Genomic DNA, 5,934 nt, shown 5'->3' with positions numbered 1-5,934 from the left:
AGTGTCACCCATTCCCCACTAGTCTCTAAGGCTAATTTAGTTAAGGTCTCTTTTAATGTTCTATTCATTCTTTCTACCTGCCCTGAACTTTGGGGTCGATATGCACAATGCAATTTCCAATCTGCCCCAGTGAAGTTTGCTGCATCTTGACTTACCTTGGACACAAATGCTGGTCCATCGTCTGACCATATCATATGAGGAAATCAATACCTGGGTAAGATGTCCTCCAGCAATTCCTTAGCCACAACCTTTTCTGTCTCAGCCTTAGTTGGAAACACCTCTGTCTATCCAGAGTAACTGTCCACAAATACCAGCAGATACTTATAGCTGTACCTTACAAGCTCGACCTCTGTAAAATCAATTTTCCCAGTACACCCCAGTCTCTTACCTCATAGTCAGGAACCAGGGTGTTTGGGGTAGCTGGAAATATTGGTCAGGAGGCAAGCTTTACAGTTTGTCACTATATCCTCAAGAGTGCTCTGTATATCCTTGAAAGTCACTTTGGATTGTCTGATCACATCTGCCATTTTTTTCTGACACCCATGTGGGTGACTGGATTTTTCTGAGAATGGTTCTTGCTAAAGAGGCAGGTAGTATTAGCTTACTTTCAGACAGCCATGAGACCTTTAGACATTGATTCTTGGGCTGGTTTTTAGCCCATTTAATTTCTTCTTTTGTATATACTGGTTGCTCTGGATGGTTCAGGTAGGACAGTGGCCAATACAGAGATGGCTGTTTCCTTGAAGGCTACCTCCTTACCAGCCTTGCCAGATAGGTTGTTACCACTAGTCACTGGTGCTGTTCATTTTTGGTGCCCTGGGCAATGAATGATTGCCAAATATTTTACAACCAGAGGGCTTTAAGGGGTTGAAGAATTTCATCTTTCTTTTTAATCTTCCTTCTGCTTTTAAGAGTCCTCATTCCTGGTCAACAGCTTCATGCACATGAGTAGTTGCAAATGCATACCTGCTGTTCCTGTAGATGTTAACAGCCAGTCCTTTCCCCATGATGAGGGCCTGTGTTGATGCTATTAACTCAGCCCTTTGAGCTGAAATGTCTGGAGGAAGAAACTGAATCCAGATTACCTCCATTTCTGTAGTTACCGACACCCTGATCTCCTTTGACCTTCATGGATAAAGCTGCTCCCATCTGTAAACCAGGTCCCACAGAGGAGAGTCCCTTAAGTCAGGTAGGGTATTGTGTACCTGGGTCAGAACCACATCACACTGATGGAGTGGACAGTCCAAGTCAGGACTGGGTAGGAGAGTTGCAGCGTTTAGGGAAACAGGCAGCTGGAAAATATCTTGGCCAGAGGTGATTAGTAAAGGCTAATAATGAATCATGCAGGTATTACTGAGCCATCAATTAAGAGGCTGCTTGAGTGCCCTTCAATCGCATGGGGGGTAATGATGATCAAATTCTGTCCCAAAGTTTAATCAACACCTTTAACCAACAGTGCTGTGGTTGCAATAATACGCAGGCAAGGTGGCCATCCTGCTGCCATTGGGATCCAGTTTCTTTGATAAAGAAACCATTAGCTGCTGGGCAGTGATGGTGCACACCTTTAATCCCAGCACTTGGGAGTCAGAGGCAGGCAGATTTCGGAGTTTGAGGCCAGCCTGGCCTACAGAGTGAGTTCCAAAGTAGCCAGTGCTACACAGAGAAACCCTGTCTCGAAAAAAAAAAAAAAAGAAAGAAACCATTAGCTGTTTCCATGGTCCTAGACTTTGGGTCAGGACCACTTTAGCTCCTCCTCCTCCTCCAGCAATCTGTTGAAGCTTGGTGTTTTCCTTCTCCGGGATCTGAGGTGTTTTTGGCTGTAGCCGAATCTCGATTCAATGTCTTTCCTGTCTTTATCTGCTTTTTTTCTACATTCTCTTTGTTATTGCATACCTTTTCTACAACTTCCACTAGATCCCTCAATGACTTTTCTCCCAATCTTTCTTGTCTCTGTAACTTTTTCCTAATGTCCAGCTGTCCAGCTGTTTTCGCAGGGTCTATGTGTGTATATAGCCTTACACACATAGACTTCATGACCTGTTCAAGAAATGCTGCTGGACTTTTATCAGTTTCCTGCTTAGCATCATACCTAAACCTTGGCCAAATTGTTGTTGAGACCTGCTGAAAGAGCCTGGCAGTAAATCTAGAGATGTTCCTCACCTTCAGCCATGGTAAAGTCCCAGTCTGGGTGGATTCCTCTGTGGGGCCAGAAACCAGTTTCTTGGCCTTTGTCTGTAGTGAAGAAAACCTGCAAGAACTTTGGGTATGTGACTGTACTGAGTACCTAAGGCACATGGAAAAGAGTGGTTATTGCTTCTCAGTGGGCTGAATGTGACAGGACAGTGTCAGTGGAGACCATCCCTTCACAACTCAGAGAGCACATCTGTTCTGTTCAGACTGACAAGAAGGGTAGCCATTTACTGAACAAAGTGAGTGACCAGGAGTCTGTTCCAAGCTCTGGTGAGAGATCCATCTGCCCACTTGGGGCCTCTCCTTGCCAGTCTGGAGTTCTGCTCTTTGGAAACTCATCTCTCCACTCAGGGAGAGCCTTGGTAGGGCAGCAAAAGACCCCAGCCTTAGACTTTCTAGGGGCCTTGGATGCTTGTGTGCCTACACTAGGGAGATGGGGAGGGGGATGTTAAGAAAAAAGGAAGTCACCAAGTAGTTGCTAGAAATTGAACTCAGGACCTCACGAAGAACAGTCCGTATTCTTAAGCACTGAGCCATCTCTCCAGTCTATTTCTTGTTCCCCGCACAGGTCTCCCTCCCAATTTTAAAGCTGACAGACACCACTGGGAAGGGTGGCAAGGCTGGAGTTGGCTGCTGGGCTGGGGCTGGGGCTTCTGTTATTCCCTGTCACCTTGTGGCCATTCTTGTTGATGAAGAAGCTTTAGCAGGGGGCAGGAGTTGTTGGTGGGAGGGAGGAAAAGGCTTTCGAAACAGTTTATCTTCTACTGCTCACACCTTGGGGAGATGGAAGGTCCCCCTCTGGTGTCCGTCCAACATCAAAGCAGGCCACTCTAAGCTGCAATAATTGGTCCCTAGCCCTAACTTCCTTAAAATGAGAAACAAGTCTGTTACATGGTGTCTCTCACTGTCCAGTACAAGTAAAGACCAAACAAAACAAGAAACAGAATAGACAGGCACAAAGTAGACACTCCATAACTGAAAGCATAAATGAATCCAAAGAGTCCAATTCATAGATTCCCGCTTCAGAAACAGAGGAGGCACAGGGAGGAAAGCAACTGATGGTGGGGCTCTCCGTCCTCCACCAAAAATTCCTCCAGTTGACAGGTGGGTACTTCATCCACCTGGGGGAGGGGATCAGAAATGTCTTCCTGACCCCTACCCCTATGACCTCCCTGCAGCCTAACATACCTAGCGTAGCATAGTAAAAACACATTTAGTCCAATTTCTAAAGTCCCCATAGTGTATAGCAGTCTCAACAGTGTTAAAAGTCTATAATGGCTATTCCTGGTTGTCAACTTGACTATATCTGGAATGAACTACAATCCAGAATTGTAGGCCTCACATGTGATCCAGATCTTGAGGCTGGAAGACACAAGTTTCTGACTTGGATCTTGGCATGGAGAACTTGAGACATAATATGGCTATGAAAAGCTTAGGCTGAGGCAAGGTAGTACACGCCTATAATCCCAGGAGACTAAGGCAAGGAGATCTCTGATCTGTGTGCTTCCCACCAGGATGACAATGGGCCATTAAACATTAAAGCAAGCCCCAATTAAATGTTTTCCTTTATAAGAGTTGCCAGGGTCATGGTATCTCTTCACAGCAACACCGGTTACCGCAGAAGTTGGTATCATGGAACAAGTTATTACTGTTAAAGGCCTGACCGTGTTTCTTGTTGGCAGAATGTAGACTTTGGATTAGGAAACTAAGGAATGCTTTAAGTGGGGATTAATGGGTCATCTGAGTAGGAACATGAAAGACAGTGGTGCTGAGGGTGATTTTATCCTTCCAGAGAAGGCTATTAGTAAGTGGTTTAGTGATACTTTGGTGAAGAATGCGACTGTTTTTTGCCCTTGTCCAAAATATCTTCTTGAGGCTAAATTAAAGAATTTTGAGGTAATAGTGTTGGGAGAGGAGATTTCAAGACAGCCTATTGTTGACTCTGTCATCTGGTTAATAGTGGTCACTTGTATGCAGATCTATAATGAAAAGGAACAAGATGAGCAAGGAAAAAAATGTACAGTTTGAGGAGAAAAGGAGTGCTAGGAAGTGTAATGGAGCTAAATCTAGTGCTCAAGGAGATAGAAATATTAAAGAAAAGCATGATGCTAAATGGGATAAAGAGAGTGGTGACCTCAGGGCAAGACCCCTCCCCCCTCAAGTAAGCTTCCAATTTATGAAAAGAGAAATTAAAGAAAAGCTTTAAGCAGTGAAGGAAACCATCAAAAACAGACACCCGATAAAAATGTATTTGAATGAAGGGCCAAGTTCTAGTCTCAACAAGCTGCAGAACATAGCAGCTTCTGCCATGCAGTTTTGGCTTAAAAGTCAAGGTTATAAGAAAGGGATTATGGAATCTTTCTCTGAAAATAAGGAAAGTTGCTGAGGTCAGGTGTGTGGCTGGGGTCAGGTGTGTGGCTGGGGTCAGGTGTGTGGCTGGGGTCAGGTGTGTGGCTGGGGTCAGGTGTGTGGCTGGGGTCAGGTGTGTGGCTGGGATCAGGTGTGTGGCTGGGGTCAGGTGGTGTGTGGCTGGGAACAGTTGTGTGGCTGGGGTGGCCCTGCATGAGGTATAGAGTGCCCGTGGCATGGAGTTGAGAAAGCAAAGCCTGGATTTTGTTGGAGACCCCAAGATGTTGGAGATGCCAAAGTTGTGGGATAACTGCCAAAGAAAGCTGCCGGTCCAAGAGAGAGAATTAACTATATTGCATTAACAAAGTTGAAAAGAGTTGGAGATCTAAGAATATTTTGACATCAGACGCAGAGTTTAGAGTTTGGAGTTTGTTTTGTTGGTTTTTGGTCTTTCTGTGTTTCAGAATTTCCTCTCTTTTTGAATGGTAATACATTTTCTGTGCCTTTGTATGTTGGAAGTATGTGGTCTGTTTTTTGTTTTTGATTTTACAGCAGGTTGCAGTTTAAGAGATTGCCTTGAATCTCAGAATAGATTTTGTACTTTGTACTTTTAAACAGTATTGAGATTGTGGTGGTCTCTGGGAACTTTTGCAGTTGGACAAATGCATTTTGTATTAGTCTATGGGTCCAAGCCTATGGGGCCAGGGAATACAGTGTGGTGTCTCTTCAAAGCAATAGAACACTGACTAAGACAACTGGCTATAGTAAAACAACTACTCACTTATAAACTGCATCTGAACAAGGAGGCACCATGACTGTCACACAATGTCTAGTGAGGAAGCTGTAATTCTTGTATTACAGACTTGTGCTATCTTCTCCATAACTGAGTATGTACTCCATGTGAGCCCTGGACACAAGACCTCTAGGGCTCTTTAGCAGAGTGCCTCCCACCCCAGTAAGATAAGGCTGAAGGGATGAACAATCAAATAAACCAAACTAAATTTAGAACTTTCAAATCTCAGACACTCAGGCAGTACCTCAGAGGTGATGATGTCTCCGAGAAATCCCAAGTAACTGTAGAGGGTTTCTGAAGCCCGGAATCCACCAAATCTACACACTTAAGGACAGTTTACTGGAGCTGAGCCTGAAAGCCACAGTAACTTTTTAACAAACACTGGGTCTGAGCATTCTGTTTCTTAGGTAACCAGAGAGGAATACTCCCTCAGTGGGCCTTGTTCAAGTGAAGGGATTGCAGTTGTCTCTGCGTCTTCACTGGACATATTTCTAGGATCCCCTATATGTACAACAATTCTTGAGTGCCCACATTCTTTATATAAATGTCATGTAGGAAGCTGAGGCAGGAGGATAACTTGAGTTCTGCATATGTATTTTTAA

This window comes from Mastomys coucha, unplaced genomic scaffold (genome assembly GCF_008632895.1).
Source record: "Mastomys coucha isolate ucsf_1 unplaced genomic scaffold, UCSF_Mcou_1 pScaffold14, whole genome shotgun sequence".
Taxonomy (NCBI): Eukaryota; Metazoa; Chordata; class Mammalia; order Rodentia; family Muridae; genus Mastomys; species Mastomys coucha.
This window is presented reverse-complemented; position numbering follows the sequence as displayed.